We start from the raw sequence: 23,903 nt of genomic DNA on the forward strand, positions 1-23,903 counted from the left end.
GCATGCAGTGGTTCTGTCCAAAAGGACAATCCACATGCACAAATAATCTTAGATGTAAATTTTGAAGTTAAAATTTACATGTTTATTGAGGAATTATGATAGGTTGAGGAAAAAAAGTGGCATTTTATCACTAGTGTTCAGCTTAAATTCTAGTCTAATATTTTTGTTTAAAACACACGTGAAGCACGGTGGCATTATTCTGAAGCAAGATAACAAAAAGCAGGATTTTCTTTCAGTGCGACTTGGTTCTATTAATTACTCTGTCTTCCTATGTTTAGAATGGAAAGGTGGGCATCATTGCCCAAGTACAGATGGAGTAGCAATAACAGCCGCCTACAAAGGAGGGGGAGGATTTGCCTTCGCCCTTTCAGGAGCACAAGGGCTTTTGTAAGGACGCTCATCAGGCTTTCTTGAACCTTGTGACATCTCTGAGAAATAAATATGCTGTCGCTCTGAAAACATTCCTGAGGTGGGTCAAGCATGACCTAATCATAACACAATGGACTCTTTTTATGAACATCAGGAGAACACATCCATGCTCAAATGAATGCCTTGCACTCTGGCCTGCCATTGAAATTTGAAAGCCTGAGAAATTCACTACCCAGTATGTATGACTCACCCCGTAACGGAAATAGCGTGAAGCATGTGCTGTCTCTGCCAAGGTCTTCTTTCCATTCATCTTTAGGGAAGCTCCGAGAGACAGTTTGCCCTTGGGAATTTTTCTGTGTATTTGTTTAACAATCATTAAAATAGATTTTGTGGATATTGTGTTTTGCCATTTCCTCCTCTTTCTCCTGTTTCATTTCCTTCTTCCTTCTCTTCCTCTTCTCCTCTTCCTTCTCACCATTTCAATAATGTTGTTGCATTCAGTGCAATCTAACACTGCACTTGGTGTGAGAATTGGATTTGGGTCACAGGTAGAGCCTTCTAGCCATGAAATGATAAAAAGAACATGATACTGGAGTTTAAAAGACGTGGGTTGGTCCTGGTTGTTTAAGTATCTATATTGGAAATGGAACTCAGATTTTCTGATTTCACACTCTGTACTCTCTCAGTGTCATCATTATTTCTATTTTTTATGCTGGGATCTTAATATCATTTACATATTAAATCCAATTGGCAACTAACAAGTATTGTAGAGTTCCCACTTGGAGGAACTAGATTAGCCCAGTGGAGTGTACAATCTTCCTGGGTCAGATAGGTTTGGATCAGGGTATTCAAAGAGCTGATTCCTGAAGCAGTTTCATTGCTGAGAGAAGCCAAATTTGGCTTCAGAGAATCAGGGCCAAGGTGAAGTCTAGAGAGAAAGAGAGGGAAAAACACATTAAAATAAACAGCACAATTAGCTGGGAATGTGTTGTGGCTTGAATTGTGTCTCCCCAAAAGATATGTTCAAGTCCTAAGCCTGGTACCCGTAAATGCGACCTTATGTGGAAACAAGGGTCTTTGCAGATGTAATGAAGATAAAATGAGGATATACTGGCTTAGAGTAGGCCCAACCAATGACTGTGCTCTTATAAAGGGAGGGAAATTTAGACACAGAAAGACACACAGAGGGAACAACACAGGAGCGTGAAGACAGAGGTTGGACTGATCCATCTCGAAGCCAAAGAGGCCAAGGGTTGCTAGCAACTTCCAGAAAGTAGGAAGAGCTCAGGAAACATCCTCCCCAAGAGCCTTGCTGACACCTTGATTTAGGCTTTCTAGCCTCCTTGTTGTCTATGAGACAAATTGCTATTGTTTTAAACTATCCAGTTCATACCGTGTTTTCCCGAAAATAAGATCTAACCGGAGAATATGCCCTAGCATGGTTTTTCAGGATGACATCCCCTGAACGTAAGCCCTAATGTGTCTTTTGGAGCAAAAATTAATATAAGACCCAGTCTTATTTTTGGGGAAACACGGTAGTACTTGTTACAGCAGTTGTAGGAAAGTAATACAGAGGGTTAGAAGTAAGATGAAAAAAGTTAATGGAAGGGTTGCATGCTGTGGTTCAGAACCGTGGAAGAAGGAGGCTTCATGCTGTATTTATAGTTGGATCTGTGAGATACCTTTCTTTTTTCCTTATTTTTACTGAGATATTAATATAATTGACTCATCACATTGTAAGTTTAAAGTGTAGAATGTGATGATTTGATATATGTATATATTGCAAAATGATTACCCTAATAATCCATCATTAGTTAACATCCATCACATCACATAGTTATCATTGTGTGTGTGTGTGTTGAGAACTTAAGATTTACTCTCCTAGCAACTTTCAGTATAAAACAGTATTGTTAGTTATAGTCATCATGTTGTACATTGGATCCCTAGAATTTTTTTCTCTATAACTGAAGGTTTGTACCCTTTGACCACCTTCATCTATTTTCCCAACCACCTCTCATCCACCCCAGGTATATTTCTTTATTGACTTGAGTTTTGTAACACTCTGGGGAAAAAAATGCTTAGATCAGGGATTTGAGATTTTGTGATAGTATAAAATCTTCCTTCTCAATAGCTATCAGTAAACCTAGGAAGAGGATTTTGTATGTACAAAAACACAATATGCAAACATTACTCTTTAAAAAAATATATTTTTATCATTCAGATCATTTTTAAATCTTGTACTAACAAATGGTCATCTTCTGCCTTAGTTCTGCTCTACCCCTATTCCACACTCTTCTGATGAAGCCATTTTTAATTTATTCTACTGTTGTCTACTGGTATTTCCATATTTTAAAATAACTGTAAAATCGCTATAATACTATTCCTTAACTTAGGAGTTTTAGGTATTATTTATTGATCTGTTGTGGGGGGAAAAGGAGGCACTAGCCTTTGGAACCCTTCCACCTTTATACCCCACGTGTCTTTTTTCTCTATCCCCAAGAATATTATTTAGTTTCCAAACTCTTTTTCAGAAGTATAGATCTCTCAATACATTGATGCACACACAAATCAATGAGAAAAAAATTACTTAGTAGAAATAAGGGCAAAGGACATGGAAAGTAATTTCACAGAAAAGAAATAGAAATGCGGAAATATTTATTCAAAGATGTTAAATCTCGTGTATAGTTAGATAAATGCAAATTAAAACTGAATATACCATTTTCACTTGTCAGATTAGCAAAAGTCTAAAAATTTTACAATACATTCTGTAGGTGAAGTTGTGGGGAAATAGTCACTTTCGTACATTGTTGTTGTGATTACAAAATGTTAGAATCCCTATGTAGGACCATTTGGTAATGTCTATCCAAAGTATAAATTCATTTACTCTCTGACCTGAAGCTCCTACGTATGAGGAGTTATCCTAGAGATATACGTATATAAAATGAGGAATACAAAGAAATTATTCATCACAGTAAGGCACGTTAAAAGGATACGCAAGAAGGTAACAAAACTAGTTCCGTATAATGCGGGTGTGGTCAGGATGGATAGAGACATGGGTGAGTCCTGCTGCTTTACTGTAGTCATGGGCTGCATAACAATGTTTCGGTCAATGATGTACCGCAAATGCGATGGTGGTACCTCACATAGCCTGAGTATGCAGTAGGCTCTAGCATCTAGGTTTGTGTAAAGGCACTTGATGGTGTCTGCACGATGGCGAAATTGCCTAACGATGTATTTCTCAGAATATGTCCTTTCGGTAAGCAGCACATGACTGCATTATCGCCAGTGAAGTTGCTGAAGGAGCAGAGGCAAATATATATCTGAAGGGGTTCAGACTAGGCATCCCCAGGCTGTGCCACTTTCGCATGATTATTTTGAGCTAAAGTCAATCAAGACCCTGTGGGCTCAAGATAGACTTTTACCTCTCCGTTAAAGATTGTAAATTGAGGGCTTTGCCCCTAATAAGAGTTATGACCAGAAATAAATCTTTATGACCCATCTGTAAGTCAGGGCAAACATCTAATTGCTTAACATCTGTTCGTCCGATCATCCTGTGAATTACCTTTCTCCGCTCCGAAGCCCCAGGCTCCTATCCAATTCTTGGCTTCAGATGGCTTATGTACCTTATTTTCCCTTTCTGCCTTTGAACCTCTTATGTATTTGGGGTTCCTGTACATATGAAATTAAATTTGTTTTTCTGCTGTTAATTCATCTCATGTTGATTTGCTTATTAGACCAGCTGAAAGAACCTTTGTAGGGTAGAAGAAAATTCTTCCTCCCCAACATATTCAATTCACATATTCAATTGGAAATATGTGTGACCTACCTAGTGTCAAAGAAACAATTATTCATGATACTTGTGTTACAAGATAAACTAAGGCATATTCAATTTTAAAGACTTGATTGATTTGAATAGAAATAGAGTAGAATCAAGCAGTGCCCAAACCAAAGTGGTCAGGAGCACCCTACTGGCAGGAGCTAGGGCAAAGACTTTTATAGGAAAGATGTGGACACAAAGAAAGGAAATTATCTGATTGTCAATAGCTTAAGCATTTGCCTATTTAGAAAAGGCTAGTTAACTGTGATTGGTTGTCCTTAGGTTTTGAAATTTTTTTTGTGTGTGTGTATTTCTTTTCTCTGATTGGTCAATTCAGTTCCTTTGCTAATTTTTTAACAATAATTTTATTGGGGAATATTGGTGAACAGTGTGTTTCTCCAGGGCCCATCATCTCCAAGTCATTGTCCTTTAATCTAGTTGTGGAAAGTGCAGCTCACTGGCCTATGTGGGACTCGAACCAGCAACCTTCTTTGTTCAGAGTGCATGCTCTAACCAACTGAGCCATCTGGCCATGCCAGTCTTGAATTCTTAACCTTGAGGTTAGGGTTAGGTTTTGGTCCAATTACTAGGCTACTAAGGCATTAAAGCTACTTCTTCCTAATGGTTTCTTTGTTTAATTAATTTAACATCTGTTAAAGACATAAGACTATCCCAACAGCTATAAGGGTTAGAGCAGTAGGGGAGAAAGATAGATTGGGCTCAGCTTTAAATACAATAAGGAAAAATGGGGATTTATAGCCAAGAAGCAGAGTGAGGAGGAGTTGAGGGTGTCGATGGATGGAAAATTACTAAGAGGCAGGGTAATTCTTCACTAAACTGAACAAACAGGATTCTTGCTAAAATTGAGCAATGCAAAGATGGACATAGAAAGTTCAAGGTAAGCAGATGCAGTTGAACAGAAGGCTTAGAGGAGCATCACTAAAGTTTGATCAAGGAGAGGATCTATGTCACTAGTCTTTCCCTTCCCTTCCCTTCCCTTCCCTTCCCTTCCCTTCCCTTCCCTTCCCTTCCCTTCCCTTCCCTTCCCTTCCCTTCCCTTCCCTTTCCCCTTTCTTTCCCTTCCCCTCCCCTCCCTTCCCTCCTTTCTGAGAGAAAAGAGACCTCCAAAGTGAATCGAAACCCTTCCCTCCCTTCCCTTCCCATTCCCATCCGTTCCCTCCCTTTCCTTCCTTCCTTTCCCTTCTCTTCCTTCCCCTTCCCCTTCCCTTCTCTTCCTTCCCCTTCCCCTTCCCAGTGGTTAACACCAGGATGTAAACATTCTTTAGTCAACCCTTTCTCATTTTTACTGAGAAAGATAACGGCCAGGCCAACATTTTGGATTTCATCAAGCTTCTTATTAAATATACCTGTAGCGTCCATTTCTATCATTATTGTCAGTCTGATGAAATCAAAGGTAATATTTTTTGATTTCCACAGAACTCTGTCATTGTCTGGTGTTTCCTGAAGCCCAAGGCCCTTCTTTTATTATGTGTCTGATGATGGTGTGTGAGGGAAGCAGGCGAGTTTTCAGGTATAGGTGGCTGTTATTAGGTGCTTGATGAAGGGGCTAAGGAACCTCATAAATTCTTTAACAGAAACCGCAGGCTGAGTCCCTGCTGCCTTTGTGTTTGGAATTTAAAACTATTCCCGAGGTATGTATGAGCCTTGCTCTCTGTTCACAACTCCCTCCCCCACTACATGGGGCTCTTTCACAGCCCATTATCTGTTTTCTTTTGATAGGATTTCTTTCTTGGTGTTATAACTTTGATTTTGCTTCTGTTCCATTTGTTCTGATTTCTTTGGTAATGCCTGCTTTCCTTTCATCTTCATCATCTCTTTATTTTATCTATTTTATTTCAGTTGCTGTGGGTTATGTTATTTCTCTTATGAAAGTCCATTCTGGTTTAATAAAGGAAAGCAATGCTTTCCCTTGCTAAGAATAAACTGCATATATGTATTTTATTTTAAAAATCGTACGCTTTATGAAGGAACTTGGCTGGAGGTGAGGTTGTGTGAGATTTTCATTTGCTATCTCACTCTTCTATAGTTTGTAATACTAGGCTATCTTTGTTTGCAATACTAGGCTATTGGTTTTTTTTCCTTATGTTTTTGTTTATTTTGTTGAAATTATTTGGATCTGTTTATTTTGTGGACATTATCTGGGGGAAAGGGACACTAGTTTTAAGACTTAAAATCTGTTTGACCATAGACAACATTATTCAGAGACAATATTAAAATAAACTTGGCATTGAAAAATTTGCTTTTGGGTTTTGATTCACTTTGGAGGTCTCTTTTCCCTCAGAGCGGAAGTGAGATTATGGAAAGGAGCAGCTCCATAACGCCTTCTGTGGGAGCAATAGCCGTTCAATATTTCTCAGTTCCCTTTGTAGATGCAAATTATCAGTTCAACTCAGCTAAGCAAAGAAATAATACCACTCCAAGTCTAATCGGAGATGGAAATCTGCTCGGGAGTGAAGTCCCAGTTCAGAGAACAAAGGGAGAATAGACCAGAGGCTTATTTACCTTTCACTGCTTCAGGGATTTAGAAGCCAGCAAGCGTACAGATGCAAAAGAAAGTTCGGGGCTAGACATTCTTTTTTCTACTCTTTCTTTCTTCTTCTTTTGTGAGACGCAATAGACAGACGTGCCCAGAGGCAACGGAGCTAAGAGTTTCTAAACCTGGGCCAGGGGCAATGTGATGGTAGAATTATAAAGGCCTTTGTTACTGTTGAAGGTCAAGAGGATGGTAAAATGTAGACTCCGGAGAGGAGTCCTATGGGAATACAATCTAATAGTGCTGGGTTTGGGAGGATGACCTGGCAACTTTCCCTCTTGGGAGGATTACTAACAGAATTGAGAGGTCTTTCCCTTAGGGGATCCTGAACTATATTAAACCAAACTTGGAGCAGGATCCTTTCCCAATATTCCACCTCCTCTTAGAATCCTGGACTACATTAAGAGAAGGGTGTTACTCATAAAACAAAAGAAGACATGGCTTCCCCAGTGGTCTTCGCGTCTTATCCAGAAGTTCTTCTTAAAGGAAGATGATAGTTTCATCTTCTGCAATGATGGAAATACTGGTGTTGCCTTAAGTCAAACTGGGAATATAAAACAGAAAATCCTCACAAAATCTCCATGAAAACAATGAAAGTCTGTGATTAGATAATTTCACATTTACTTTAAAATGTTTCAGCATAGATAGTGTGGTATAATGTGTCTGAGTTCGTTTTACTCTCTTCTTAGAAATTGTTACTTGACAGTTGAAGAACTCTAATTGGGAATGTACACTACGGGGGTGGTAGGTTAACATTTGAAATTCTCAATTCAGAACCCACATTCCAGAAGAGTTAGGTTGTGGCTCCAGCCAACTTTATCTCAGGGGCTTTGTTAATTAGCATAGTGAGGTTAGAAATGATTTCTCATTGGTGAAATGAGTTTCAATTTATGTGGATTGGCTACAAATGTTTTAGGTAACTCTTGCCTCATAAATGGGGTAAAAAAAAAATCTAGCCAGCTGAATAGTTCATACACTTTGGATTACCTCTCCGTGCTTGGGAAGCTAAACTGTGTCTAGGGCTGTAATGGGAGGATTTTGTCACCTGACTCTGACTTGAGAATTAGCTCAGGCCTGCCCCAAAGCTGGCATATTGTTCTCCCTGCCTCTAATGCCTGTAGGGTGGTATTGGACCATTGTAGGTCCAGAGAGTTAGGACTCGATCAAGCTCACCAAACAGGTCATATGACTTTTGCGGGACCCCATAGTAAAATATTTATACATATGATATAATGACCTCAGAATGAGGTCTAAGACTTGTTTTCATTATAGTATATGATCTGGAAGTGGGATCCCTGTAGTTATCACCTTGTAACCTAGTAAATAGTTTGTCTACCAGGCGTTGCAGCTAACCAATTATGCTGACACTGGAGTGCAGGGAAAGAAAGTGGCATTTATTGTATAGTGCTACACAATGGAGAATGACAACTTGTGCTGGACAAACCCAAACTCCCCAATGGTTTACAGACAAGGGGGTTTATAGAACAAAAATCATGAGTAATGGTAAGGGGTTCAATGTTGTGGGCTGTGTTAATTGGTCAGTTCTTATGCATGCTTCAGCAACGATTTATTCAGCTCCTGGCATCACCTGTCCAGGTCTACATGACTATGGCCAGGTAGTCTCGAACAGAAGGAGAAGTCTGTAAGACATCTTGGGGCTGTGAGTCAGTGATGTTACCTTAAGCGCAGAAAGAAAAGAACAGAGCTATACATTTCATGCTGAACAGGCTACGTTCTTCTGTTATCTTAAGCAGAGTATACCTTCTGGAACTTGCTTTACAGGCAGGCCTACAGGCCAAGAAGATGACTACATTCTAGTGCAGCTATGACTCTTAAGAAGGGCTAATTTAATAATTTTAACTAAAAGCTAAATTCTAATATCTCTAGTGTGTTATGATTTGCTGTCGTCTTCAACCTGCCTCTAGTTATCGAAACCATGAGTATCCATCAAAAGGCAACTAATAATTGTGCAGAACCAAATTGGCCTCAGTACATTTGAAACGGCATTGAAGCTCCTTCCTTATGTTATTCATGGTCTTTGACCACAAATGCATGCAATACCCAGATGAATGTCTGTAATGTCAATGTAAGAAACGTCCAAACCTGTAGAGAATTTTTATGTTTGTTTGACCCGATAAGATAACAATGCCAGGAATCAATATTTCAAATGCTCCCGAGAATGACAGTTTTGCAGTTTCTTTTTTACATTTGGAATTAAGGAGAGAACATAAGGAATATTACATGAAGGTGGGAGAAAGCAAGGCAAGGATTGGATTACAGGACAGTTAACGAGATTATGTGCTCTCTTGAGGGTGGTTACTCTTCCAAGAGGTCTGAAAAAGAGGCATTCCAAAGGTGTGTTAATTTAGACACACAGAAAAAATGGACAGGGCTTGCTTAAATATAGGCTTGACTATCCACTGTGACCTGCCCAGTTAGGAATTTATGATCAGACCACTCTGTGATGTTACTTTTGGTTAGATTTATTACAGTGCGGCTTTTTATGTCCACAATTCCACCTTTAGTCATAAATCAATCTGAAGGATGCATTGATAGGCAAACTTCTGGTTGAGTAGTATGGTCTCACAGTGCTAGGAAGGCTTATTCCTAGGAAATCCAAGTGTGAACATCATCTTGTTGAAATAGTGGACCAGTGAGGATGGGGCAATACTGTAACCATGGGGTGTGAGTTGAGGCCATATTTTCCCAAAAAGGAAGGTCAGGTAAAAAAGGCTGGGCAGTCAGGTTTTATAGGCGTTCATTACGAAAAACACTCTAAGTCATTTCTATCCTGTGAACTATGATGGTTTGAGTTTGGCCATCTGTCTCATTTTTCTGTGTTTTGCGTCTAGTATAACATTTACATAAGCCATGAAAACAGTGTTAAATGTTACAGTGTTCCATCTTCGGTAATTATAAACAGTTGGACTATAGAGAAAAACCCAAAGAACAAATATAACTATTATTATGACTCATATCACTAGCAGACAGGTAAAGACAATCAAACAAAATGGCTTCTAAGTTCAACATCAGTCTTGAGGTATACAGGCCTCGTTGATGTCTGGGAATAGCTGTCTACCACTGATGTCAGTAGATTCTCATCCTTGAGGAGTTTTTGATGTCTATAGTAGGTGGAAGTGAGTGTCAGAGATGGGGTAGATTTCCCTTTGCAGTTAGGCGTTTGATAAGGTCCCTTCCACTGAGGTTGGCGAGTGTCTTTTATTTGATGTCTTCTCCAATAAACAAAATCTCCAGGTGGCGGTCTATGATCTCTAAAGTCTTTATTTCCTGGGAGCTTGCTGTGACAGGAAGCGGTGACCAATTTGGCATTTTCTTGAAGTGACTTTATCAAACCTTGGCAATAATGTAAGCTGTCTTCTTTCAGTAATGTCAGCTCATAAGTTCCTTCATCTAAATTTAAGCCCAGCTTAAATGCATTACGATGCATGAAGGAATATAAAAACCCAAAATGGGGTTTGCCAGGGAGCCATAAAGAACCAAGTGGCCAACTGGGTTTCCCGTAGTCTCAACTATTCATTTAATTTATAGCCGTTGTTTACCCATACAATTTAACCTAGAAGTTTTTCATCATTTATTTTCCTGTGCAATTTAACAAAATACAAACGTGATTAGTTTAAATTTCCCTTTTTTGTAAGGAGAAAAACAAATCTTTTTGAGGTATTCCGGGGCTCTTCTGGAACACCACTTAAGTTATTCCTGCATAGTTTGAGATTTTAACTCTTAAAACCTCAATTTTTAATGAAAACTAGAAAGTAAACAATTCGCACTCTTTAGTTGGCAAATTTGTGAAGTCAATTAATAACCTCTAGAAACATATCTCATAGATGTCAAAGTGAATTATTAACATAGACTTATTTTTGTCAACCTGGACAAAATATAATACTATATTTAATATCAATAACTCACAAATCAACAAAATTAAACTAACTTTTATTTACTAAAAATTAATCTTACATCGTGTGAACTTGAAAAGCAGTTGGGTTAGTGTCTGTGTTTATGAGAATTTTAGAATACACAATTCTTACAAGCACTTGCCTTCAAATCAATTAGTTTTAACTTACTGAATAAATGTTAACAATACTATCTGGAGGTAGAAAATTATCTCACATTTGTAAGGTACATATATAGGCACATACAAACAGACACAAATAGAGACCTTTTAGGCATGAGAAAAATTCAGTAGTTTATGAAAGCACAGTTGGATCCAAATTATTTTGGAGGCCTTTACAATTTATATTCTTGACAAGCCAAGTTCCAAACAACCTTCCTTTTTTTTTTTTTATAAGGACAGCTGTTTGTAATGCCTCAAAAAATTGGATTGCCACCTAAATGACATCATAGACTGATCCATTTATCGAAATCCTTTTTTTTAAGCTTTGAGAGACCAATTAAATATGCTTTTTATTCATCTGCCTAAACGACTGCTGGCTTTTTCTAATTGTGCACGCAAAAGATTAATTTAGAAGTATCAGAGGATGCTCATTTCAGCCATCTTCTTGTAGGAAGAAGTATTAACTGATCTCTCAAAGCTTCATCTGCCCTTCCCTATAGATAGGTTTAAAAAAAAAAAAAGATCTCTAATAATCTCTTATTATAGGCAAGGCCCCTGGTTAATTCCTCTAGAGAGTTGAAGGGGGGCAGAAATTTCTCTTGAGCCGACAGGGTATCAGTTGCCTTTAGCTCAAAATAATTCATATACCACACAGGCATATCTTGGGGTGACTTGTTCTGAATCCCTACATGTGTCAAAAGTTATATGCAGATTTTCAATTGCATGGGGTTTGGCACCTCTAACCCCCACGTTATTCAAAGGTCAACTATGTACCATCCTGGGACAGGGACAGAGGTCTAGGGCTGGAGGGTGGTTCAATTCACTGGAAGGTGAGAGGAGGAAACACATGGTAAATAAAGGTTGCCCTGTCATGCAGATACATCTCCCATGTTAGAAAAAAAAAAAAGTTATCTCTGCTGGTAGCTCTCTTCCTGGTACAAGTCCTCTTTCTAATAGAAATTTCCTTTATAAATATAGCTCTCCTCTACAAATGGGGAAATTTATACTTTCTTTCAGTTAAGGGGAAGTTAAGAGCATTTCCTGAGTCTGCTGGATCTTGATTGCCTTCAGCTCAAAATAATCCAAATACCAAAGTGGCGTAGTTTGAGGTGACATGTTCTGAACCCCTTCAATAGTCATAGCCTTTTCCTTATTGCAAAATTACCTCTCAGCATATACAAAAATACATTCTACATATATTAAAAATATAGATATAAACACTTTAAAAATCATAGAAGAAACTGTTAATATTTTAAAAATCTTGAGGGTAAGGAAGACTTTTGAAGTATGACACAAAACACAGTGTCAAAGAAGAAAAGACTGATTTAATTAGATAAAAGCAAAACACTGAGGTATGACAAAAGAGATCAGAAAAAATGTCGTTAAAGAGCAACAATCAAGCAGAAAATATTTACAACATGAAAAAAATCAGAAAATAATTGCTTGCCATTGCACTAATTATGACAGAGGTGATGGTTCTTAATCAATTGGAGGGTGTGTCTGTCATCTATCTCAACATCTTAATTTTTCCTCACTTAGTGACCTAATTTGAATATATTTCCCTATTATTAAGTGTGCTTCTAGAATATAATTGGTAATAGCCCCACAGAATTCCACTGTGCTGAGTATGGTATGCAAGTTGTAATTAGTGAAATGGCACTGCTTTGGAGGACAGGAAGCTGGACATTTTCTCAACAACGCTCCTTCATTCTTCCTCCAGTCTGTGACAGACGCTCCTTTAAATTAACATTGGACAAATATTTGTGAAGTGGAGCCAAATTATTAATATTAGCTTGCATGGCGTATTGATCCAGTACCGCCTACCTCCGTTGGTTCAGTTTTATCAAAACTGTTCTTCTTTTTCTTCTTTTTAAGCAGAAGATGGAATAACAAGCCATAATATGAAACCAGTAAATTTGTGAAAACTGCACGACTAATTTTCTCAAATAAACAGCTTTCACAATACATAGATATATCCCTCTTATCAATAGACACTTTGATAAAATAACAGGAAACTGAGTTTGACATATTATCAGATGTAATAACTTCCCTGTTCTGATACCCTTAAATAATACTTTAATTCAGAGAACGCCATATGAAAATCATTTGAAGAGTAGTTTCTTATTTATAGATTTTGAAAGTTTGTTTTCTATTAAAGCAAACAATTTTAATATTTAACTATTAAAATGAATTAAAATTATTTTGTTGGGAAGCTCAATATGTAAAAAAATTTTTTCCAAATAAAATGTTAAAACTTTTACATTTGTAGTATGGTAATTGGAAAACAATGAGATTGCTTTAATGAAATTAAAATGCATTCTAAAATACAATATTTTAACATTTTCATAAACTTATGACGTAGTGATAAATTCTCCCAATTAAAAAGTAGAAAACACATAAATGTGGGAAGAAGAAACAATTCATTCAAAGTCTCACAATGATTAATATTTATTGCATTTCTTTTCAGTTATTTTCTCAGCAGAGATTCCTTTTTGTCTTTGCTTTGTGATTATTACATACATATACAATGTGAATTCTTCATTTTTCCTGTGATATAAAGTAATGCCTTTTTAATAGAATTGTACTTCTGTGAGAAGGATTGTTCATTTAAAGAACGCACATTTAAGATATAGCCTCCTAACAGCCAGAAACAGCACTGTGCTACAATAGATGTGTTTATAAGTGAGTATTTGTTCAGTACAGAACCTTTTTGGAATTGGGGAAGATGTGTGGATAACATTACTCATTTCAGCTCTCTTCCCAGTGGCAAAGAGAATGGCTTTTGGCAGCTTGGTCTATAATATACTGCCAATCACCAGAGGCAATGCCTGATAATTAACTGCAAAAATCTCATTGCTTTTGACTCATAGAAAAGCAAAGGGATAGTTTCCAATTTATAAATATTTGGTTTATTATTTCATGGCAGACACTAAACATATTTTGTGAGTAGATACTGTTTATGTCAAATATATTCTTCCAGTAGGTTAGTGAACAGCCATCTCCTGTCTACAGATCAGTGATAGTTATAGCAGACATCCCTTAGGTACAGGCAGCTCTCAGGGTCATTGTACCTACAACTGATTCAAGCATTGACCTGGGCATTTACATTCCTTCTTAATCTTAGTCCAGAGAGGAGTCAGTCCCTCCATCATGCATTTCCCTTCAATAAAGTCTAGCCTCTCTAGAGAAAGCCTGCTGTGGAAGGCGTGGCCTTCTCAAATATCAGTGCATAGACTGCTTTATGCAGACACAATCAATAATGCAATAGAAAATAAAATTAATGTAATTGAGCCGAGATGTTTGTCTATCTCTGGCACTGGAATTCCCTTCCCAGAACTAGAAACCCTGACTCTCTGAAGAATGAAAAGTACACCATTTCAAAGCAAAACTCCCAGGGTGCACAAAGCACTGCTTTGGATAAAAGATGGCAGATGCAGAGTGGAATGGTAGCTGGTTGCCATGGTAACCAGGGCTCTGATTCAGCCACCATATGCCACCTGGTGTTTTTTGTCTGAAAAAGCAGGTCTGTGGTGTCCTACATTGGAGATGGAGCTATGACCATAGTTCTTCAGAGAAAGAGCACTGGCTTTAGATTTGAGGTAGTGTTTGTACTGTTTTACCTGGTGATAGGAAGAAAAATGGGGGGCTCCAGCCTTATCACTTAAGGAAGGGGTTCAGTTGGGGAAAGAAAACAGACACATCCCCTCCCCCTTTTAAAAATCATTCTTTTTTCCTCATGGAAACACTGCTATGTGGGCATTCTTTTTCAAAGATCATTCTTTATCCTGTTTTCAGAGCAAATTTGCTTTCCAAATCTGTTAGGTCATACAATATTGCAATAGCAACAAACTCAAATGTTGAGTACAATGATTGCAGAACATTAGATTATACCAAGTCTCAGGCGTCCAGACTCTTTAGTACCCTTATCTCCTAAAAGTACTATATGGCAAGTGACAACTGTATGAGTTTATTTTAATGTTGGATTGTGTCCAAATTTAAATATATATTACAAATGTATGTTAATTTTTATAATGTTCCACAACGGAAGATAGAGATTCTGGGTATTTGTCTTGGGCTTCCTTGAAAAAGTTCAAACTCATTAGGCAGATATTGTTATGCATAAGTAAGTAAATATATAGCATACTATATAATAATAATATCATATAAAAATCAGTCCTCACTATAAATCTGGGGGACTTAATGTTTGATTTTTATATTTGGATTAAAGATACCAATGAGGTATCTTTCTGATTCAACTCTTAAATAAATATTTCATGTTACCCTTCTTTTCCATTTTGAGAGCTATTAAAAAAGTGATTACTGATTTCATGTTAATGATTTGAGCTTTCAGAATTATATATGTTATTTTGCTGTCATTTTTAAAAGAGTGGAGGAAACAATTTTTCAACAGTAAATAAATAAGGTGGTTAAAATACAAAAAAAGGTAATTGTTACTCTTTATAACTATTCCTGTATTGTTTTAGATTTTTAATACTGTGCAATTGAAAAGAAATTTGATCTAGAGATTTGTATAACGTTTAGTATCCTGTTTAATTTTGGGGCTCATCAAAATAGCCTCATTGTTCTAATTAATTGGCTTTATGATAGGTAAATGTTACAAATTTGAATTTGTGAACTGCATTATGCCAATTGAAAATAGCTTTTATTTATCTTATATTTTGGGGTCCCAAATACAGTTTTTTGCAAATGGGTTTCTGCTGCTAAAAACAAGTCTGAAAATCACTAGACTTAATGTTAGGGTCCTAATCAAACACTTTTTTGAAAAGGTATTTGTCACAGTAGACAAATCAATTGAGAGAATGTCAGGGAATTTGGCCTGCCTTCTGGTCCAGGTTCGAGTACCAGTAATTTTCATCACCTCCAAAAGAAACTCCATTAGCAGTCACTTTCCATTTCCCCGAATCTTCCAATCCTACGTAACCAATAATGTACTTTCTGTCTTTATGGATATTATCTATTCTGGACATTTCATATAAGTGGACTCATATAATATATGGTCTTTTGTGACTAGCTTCTTAGCATGTTTTCAACTGTGGTCCGTGTTGTAGCATGAATCAGTACTTTATTCCTTTTTATGGCTGAATAGTATTCCGTTATATGGACATACCACATGACATACCACTCATGTATTGACGGGCACTTAGGTTGTGTGATGGTCAGTTGTATGAGGTTTCTGGGAGTTAGAAGAAGTTCTGCCTGGGACTGCAGCCTCAATTCCTACCGGAGAGTGCCAGCCTATCCTTCCTTATGGCCTCGCCCCTGGCTTTTGTTCTTCCGAAGCCAGCCCCACAATTCAGTAAGCCAATTCCTAGCAATAAATCTCTTCATAAACACACATACCCTGTTTCCCCGAAAATAAGACCTAGCCGGAAAATCAGCTATAATGTGTCTTTTGGAGCAAAAATTAAAATAAGACCTGATTTATATTATATTATATTATATTATATTATATTATATTATATTATATTATATTATATTATATTATATTATATTATATACCAGGTCTTATAGTAAAATAAGACTGGATCTTATATTAATTTTTGCTCCAAAAGATGCATTAGAGCTGATTGTCCGGCTTGGTCTTATTTTCATGGAAACTAGGAAGGTATTGGTTCTGTTTCTCTGGTGAAATTCTAACTCAGATTATCCCCCACTTTCTGGCCATTATAATGGTTGCTATGAGTATTCACATATGAGTTTTTGTGTGGACACATGTTTTCATTTTTCTTGTGTGTATACATACCTAGGAATAGAATTGCTGGATCATATGATAAGTCTATGTTTAACATTTTGAGGAGCTGCTGAAATATTTCCAAAATAGCTGCACTGTTTTTATTCTCCCTAGCAGTGCATAAGGGCTCTAACTGCTCCACGTCCTTGCCAACACTTGTTCTTTTTTTTTTTTTTTTTTAGGTGATAACCATTTTAGTGGTTATGAAGTGGTGTCCCATTGTGGTTTTTGTGGTTTTGATTTTCATTTAACTGATAACTAATGATGTTAAGCAGCTTTTCCTATGTTTATTGGCCTTTTGTATATCTTCTCTGGAGAAATATCTATTCAGATCACTTACCCATTTTTTTAAAAATTGGATTTTTTTGTCTTTTTCTTACTGAGCTGTAATAGTTTTTTACATATTCTAGATAGGAGTCCCCTTTTAGATATATGATTTGCACATTTTTCTTCCATTTTATGAATTGTCTCTTCACTTTCTTGATAGTGTCCTGTGAAGCACAAAAGTTTTTAATTTTGATGATGTTCAAGTTAATATTTTCTTTTATCGCTTGTACTTTAGGCTTCATAATTAAGAAACCGTTACCTCTCCTGATGGCCTGGCCTGTGGATTTTGGACTTCTCTAGCAGCCCCCACAATCCAGCCCAGCTCCCTGATACAAGGTAATGGAGATTTATGCCGGTGTTTTCTTCTATGTGTTTGATAGTTTTATCTCCTGTATTTAGGTCTTTGATACATGTGTGTTTACTTTTTGTATTTGATATGAAGTAGGGTCCAACTTCATTCTTTTACATGTGGATATTCAGTTATCTCAGCACTGTCTGCTGAACAGACTCTTTCCTCCATTGAATTGTCTTAATATCCTGTAGAAAATCGATAGTTCATAGACGTATGCATTTCTTTCTGGACTCTCAGTGCTATTACATTGATCTGTCATATTACATATGTCTGTCTTTATGTTGGAACACACTCTGTTGATTACTGTAGTTTTGAAATCTGGAATCCTAAGTCCTCCAACTTTGTTCTTTTTCTAGATTGTTTTGGCTATTCTGGGTCTCTTTGATTTTCATATGAATTTTAGAATCAGCTTGTCAATTTTCTTTAGGAAGCTGCAATAAGATTTTTAAACAGAGATTTACTGAGGCTACATGCTTTTGAGCTTTTCTGACTTGGTTTAAAACTTCTGGGAAGGTATTTAATAGAAAAACGTGAGTTGATACAATATACAGGAAGTCTTTGCATAGTTCTGAAATGCACAAATTTCAGTTACCATGGGTCAATTGGACAGCAGCAGCTCCCCAACAGCATGGTCCAAATTTCAGTTACTATTAGGTTTGTGCAAAAGTAATTGCAGTTTAAAAGCTTAAAAATAATTGCAAAAACTGCAATTAGTTTTGCACCAACATAATACAATATATTAACTGTGATTAACTGCATAAAGTACAAAGGTGGCCACTACTATGTTTCCCCCAAAATAAGACCTAGCTGGACCATCAGCTCTAATGCGTCTTTTGGAGCAAAAATTAACATTAGACCCGGTATTATATTATATTACATTATATTATATTATGGACCTGGTATTCTATTCTACCCAGTATTCTATTCTATTCTATTCTATTCTATTCTATTCTATTCTATTCTATTCTATTCTATTCTATTCTATTCTATTCTATTCTATTCAAGACCGGGTCTTATATTAAAATAAGACCCGGTCTTATATTAAAATAAGACCCGGTCTTATATTAATTTTTGCTCCAAAAGTCACATTAGAGCTGATAGTCTGGATAGGTCTTATTTTTGGGGAAACATGGTAGTTCTTCAGTGTCTGAATCACTACATAGATAACAAATGTGTATCAAAATCAGTGATCCATCATTATCAAAGCCAGTCAGTGATTGGTCACTGTACATCTGTTTTTCCCATCATGCACACACAGCGAAGCATATAGTTGTGTTGTCTCCTTGCTTCCCAGTGATAAACCCAGACAACATTTTATGAAACTGGGTAATTAAAATAGGGAATTGGCCAACAAATATGAATAGAGAAAAACAGCAACAAACAAAAAGTGATAATGCTAGAAGTGAACTTTGAAGCAAACATAAATGGAGTTATAGAAGAGATCGCAGACAGTGGGTATGTTGACACTGTCACCATTTGAGAGCCTCTCCAAATGCAACCAGAAGAATTTAGTGAAGGTAATTTATCAGCATAAACAAGGAAAGTTGTGAGGAAAAGGATGAAGGTGTCTCAGAGGAAGTGACGGAAATGACATTGAAGGAACTCTCAGATATTTTATGACATTGAAAGCAAAAAGGATAAAATTCCAGTGTCTGATCCCAACTTAGAAAGCAATATGACAGTTCTACAAAGTACAAGAACGATGTTTGCTTTGTATCATAATTTAGGTAAGAAAAAAGCAAAAACTGTTCAAACTACTCTTGGTAAGTTTTTTACAAAAAAATAAAACATTTTAATCCTCAGTGTTTCTAAAATTTTATATTACAGCATAGTAAATAAATATTAGTTCATTTTTTCCCAATTTCACTATACATTTATTAATCAAGAGTAAGGGAATTTTCAGTGTTTTGACAAAAATTTTAAGCATCACAGATAATTGTAATTTTTCTTGTTAATTATTAAGATTGCTTTGCCTAGTTTCAGCTTGCATGGCCTTTTTTTTTTTTTTTTTTTTTTTTAAGTCCCCTACTAACAAGCAAAGAAAGGATTGCCTGTAGTTGATATAATATTGCGTACTGGTATAAATTTATGTGCATTTATCTTTTCCAAAATAATTTAATTTTATTAATGCTTTTCTACATTAAACCTCAACCTTCTGTGTTGTACCTTGTGCTGTGCCTCATTCATAGAAGCTATTTAATTTTGTATATAAATAGATAATTTCTTTTTTTTGAATACCTTATTTCATTATATTTATATTTGTTTATATTTACTTCTAGCTACAACCTTTGCTTTTTATTGGTGAGCTAAAGGCTTTAAAATTTTCCAATTTTTAAATGGTATTGTAAACATTCTGCTCATATGTGTGTAAAATAAAATAGAAATAGTTTGAATTTGCATTTTTTTCTTGCTCATTCAAAAAAGAAAACAATTACCAATCACCTATCACCATCTAAAAACTGAGAATTCAAAATATTCAAATTAAATAATATGTAAATATAAAAAATATTCAACTATGAAAAATAGCTTTTTTATAGTAGCATCTCAGTTGGAAATTTAAAAAATTGACAGATTAGAAAAACAAAACTAGAAATTATTTATATATTAGGATAGGGTACAAAAGTCAGAATGTCTCAAGGAAAATACTGACAGATTCACTATATTACATTTTATTTTACATAAGTTTTCCAGTTATCCAAAGGTAATTCAATAATTAACTCAATATTAGTTTAAGGTCTTAACTTAAGGTCTTTAACTAAGGATTTGGACATTAAAATTTATGCTGGCACATTAAGGCCATATGATTTATAGAATCCCTCTTACAAAGAATTATCTATTATAATAAATTTTAATTTAGTTTGTACATAATTTTAATATTTTATAATCTTTTTTGAATTAACTTATTGGACTATAAAATCAGTAGAGGAAGTTAAGAAAACTCAAATTAATTGGCCTTTTTATTAGAAAATAAGCCCCCTAAAATAGGCTAAATAATTTTATAAAATCAAGGAAAACATAGCTATTTCTAAACCAACTATATTAAACCAATCTAATTTATCCAAGGAATAATCTTTATTATTATATAAAAATTTCTCTATGTAACCATGTACCAGGTATTAAAAATTTTAAGTTGTTTTGCTCTTTACATGTTTCCAAGTAACCAGTTGTTTATTAAATTTATAAACTTTTTAAGATATTTTTTTCTGTTACCACTTTAGCAAAACACTTTTTCCATTAGAGACAGTACAGTCAAAGCATTAAAAAAAAAACACCCTAGAAATCTTTGTGTTCCTCTTTACATTTATGTCAATATTTGATATAGTAATATCATTGCTATTGAATAATTGGAATAAGAACTTGCTCCATTAAATTTTAATAAATGTTATAAACTGACTTATTAATTCTTCCTAGAGGTAGATAAAATCTATGTTTGCTCAAAAATTATATTTATAAAATGGGTAATTTTACTAACTCTGTGCAAGCTACAGTTGCAATGCTGATAAAATATCAGAATCTAACCTGGAAACAGATGTTAGTATCTATGAAGAGTAATGATAGGTAAAGAGACAGGACATATAATTATGTACCAGGAGGACCCACAGGGGAGAATGATTATTAAAATCTAAGTGATGATGTGATTTCTTTCTGAATATATTTCCTTCCTTCTAAATAAACAGCTTAATCTCTCTCTCTCTCTCTCTTTCTCTCTCTCTCTCGTTTCTATGTCCCTTGTAATAATGACAATCTTTCTTTAGTCTCTTGTGTAGGGCAACAACAGAACTAAAGGGTCTATACCAGGGCTGTCCAAACTTTTTTCAACGTTTGTTACCAAGGGCCATATGCGGTAAAATATACAAACAGCCGGGCCACTCACTCGAGGTGAAGTATGTATTGCCTCACCTGGTTTATTTAAGTAAACTAAATATATTTTTGGAATTTGCTGTGGGCCAATAAAAAATGGATTGCGGGCCGCAGTTTGGACACCCCTGGTCTAGATGATTGCAATATTAAGGATGGACTATTCTGTTGTTTAGAGGCCACTTTACAGCCTGCAGCTGGACCCTGAGAGGGTGAGAGAGAGAGCCTCAGACCTCATCAGAACTGGGAGGAGATAAGAAACTGCCTCATTTGGGTGTCCTTGGCAGATAGGGAAGTAGGTGAGAAATGGCCTTGTAGCAGCTCCTTACATTCCTCCCTGGCACTATTGTTTTGGGAGGATTCATGTTCTGCCAAGATTCAGATCAGGGGTAATTCAAGGTTGGCCTACGTGGCCTTTGTGCATATGCTTCTCTCCTGGATTCCACCTTAATTCCAGCCTGCATTTCTATAGCTACGCTAACTGACTGGAGAAATTCTGCCTGAGACTTGAGTAACTGCTGGTATTATTGACCCGAAACAAACAGATTTGGAGATTTTCCTGCTTTTGCTTGGATCCCACCTCTTGCCTCACCCCTTCTCCCTCCCCTGGGTATATAGGGAACTCTTAAGATGGATTTGAGAAAACTAGATACCATGTTTCCCCGAAAATAAGACCTAGCTAGACCATCAGCTCTAACGCGTCTTTTGGAGTAAAAATTAATATAAGACTGGGTTTTATTTTAATATGTATTTATTTAATATTTATTTAATATAATATCTATTATATATGACCAGGTCTTATATAATATAACGTAACACCAGGTCTAATATAATATAATATCATATAATATCATATAATACCGGGTCTTGCATTAATTTTTGCTCCAAAAGACACATTAGAGCTGATGGTCCTGCTAGGTCTTATTTTCAGGGAAACACAGTATCTCCCATCTACTTGTTGTGGTGCCGTTTTGATAAATATTGCAAAATCTGATCTATTAAATATTAAATATTTGATGTGCCAAACACACGAGCCTTGTGAGTGCAACAAATAGGTGTCAGCATGGAGATGTTCTTTTACATTACACAGAAAAATCTGTGTCTTTATCCTGAAGACATTGCAAAGGGGCCTACCTACCCCCAGGTGGGATGAAGCTTCCTGTTCAAAGAGCCTGGGAATGGAGGTGGACATTTATGGTGTTAACAGTCAGGTGCAGCTGCAACCAATGACACCTGTGCAGAGGGCAGTCCTTTTCATGCACACACCTCTGAAGAATGCTTCTGAGATTTTGGATGTCATTAGTGCATTTGGAACCAGTCGTCTCTGGTTCTGCCTCCTGGACTCCTCAGCCCTCAAGGCCATTTTAAGCAAAACCCTGTTGCTGTCTTCCTTGCAGTTGGCTGGTGTCATCCATGTGCCGTGCTTGTTCTTCACTTTCCACAGTTGGCACTGGTGTTTAAACTTCCTTTTAGAGGCTCCTTGTCAGGAAGGCAGGTAGAGTTGGCAAGAGAAGATAACTGGTCTTACGGTTTCCATGATAATTTTTCATGGCTTCTTTGCCTTTCCCAGAGATGTTGGGAGGAACATAATATGAATTTATACGTGACACAGTCATGTAGGGGAGGAAAAGTCTCTTCCTCTACACATCTTAGGTTTTCTGGCTGGGGCCCTGTAATTTGCACTGACAAAAGACAGACGAATAAGAGAAAAACAAACAAGTTTATTCACGTGTTTGTTGCACATGTAAGACATGGGAGTACCCAGAGCTGAGTAACTCAAAAGTTTGTTACCCAACTGAACGAGGGTCCACCTAACGGAGTAGCAGCAGAGCCAAACACTGAACACAGGGTTTTGCAGTAGAGAAATTAGGACAATTTGTTTGCAGGGTGCCAAGCAGGGAGAACATGAAGCCTCCTATCACTTAGAAATTAAATTCCCAGCTGTTTCCAGATGGCTTTTAATCAAGGGCTTTTGATGGCAAAGATTGAGGGTTAGGGGTCGTGGGCGAAGCTGATTGGTTAGTTATTGTGCTAACTTCCGCTGTTTTCTCTAGTCTGATTGATACAGTTCCTGATGTCATCTTGTCTGGAGCCTTCATCCCTGGTCAGGTGATCTAATTGGGATTCTGCAAAACATCTCATGATTGCACATCAGTGTTATCTTTAAAACCAAAGGCAGAAACTAAACATCTTGTGGTCTTTGTTATTGTTTAAGTTATCATTGCTGTATGCTTAACTAGCTACATTTTTCTGTTATCTCAAACAACATGTACTTTTATTCATTTTTTTCCTGGAAGTAGCTTTACAGACAGTCTTCTGGGACATGTCTAACATACTTTCTTAACATTTTCGCTGCAACGTAGTTGAATGATATTTCCAGACCGCTGACTGCAGCGTTCGGCTTTACCCCATGAGCTCAGTGTTCCAGAAAGGAAGTTTAGGAAAGCAGATGCACATTTTTCTATATTTTTGTGTTGTTCAAGAATGAATAACAATAGGACATTTTTATACTTTAATCATTTATTTTAATAAAATGTCGCACCTTAGCTGTATTTACTTAAAAATATAAATACTGTAATTATTTTCTGGATTTTTGACACATTTTGGAGAACAAACTTGAAATCAATTAACCCAGTGAAAAGGTTAATCTTAGACTATAAGGTACACAAAAACCAAAGCAATTGAAACATTTAGTTAAATCCTGTTTCTACATCTCTAGACCCTATGATCTAGCACCGAAACATGTTTACTGTTAGTTGTTGGTGTCAGGTTTGGCAAGAACGTGGGCTTACATAGCTTCTT

The 23,903-nt window shown here is 36.4% G+C and overlaps 1 protein-coding gene across 1 annotated transcript in view; it reads left to right on the plus strand.

Annotated features, from left to right (window-relative positions):
• CREB3L2 (cAMP responsive element binding protein 3 like 2) overlaps positions 1-23,903 on the plus strand; it is a 205,600-nt gene that overhangs the window by 9,567 nt on the left and 172,130 nt on the right. Inside the window, exon 3 of the mRNA XM_019750571.2 lies at positions 17,127-17,227. The gene's annotated coding sequence lies outside the window, so the exon portion shown is untranslated. The remainder of the gene's footprint in view (positions 1-17,126; positions 17,228-23,903) is intronic.

Source organism: Rhinolophus sinicus, linkage group LG11, assembly GCF_036562045.2.
Source record: "Rhinolophus sinicus isolate RSC01 linkage group LG11, ASM3656204v1, whole genome shotgun sequence".
Taxonomy (NCBI): domain Eukaryota; kingdom Metazoa; phylum Chordata; class Mammalia; order Chiroptera; family Rhinolophidae; genus Rhinolophus; species Rhinolophus sinicus.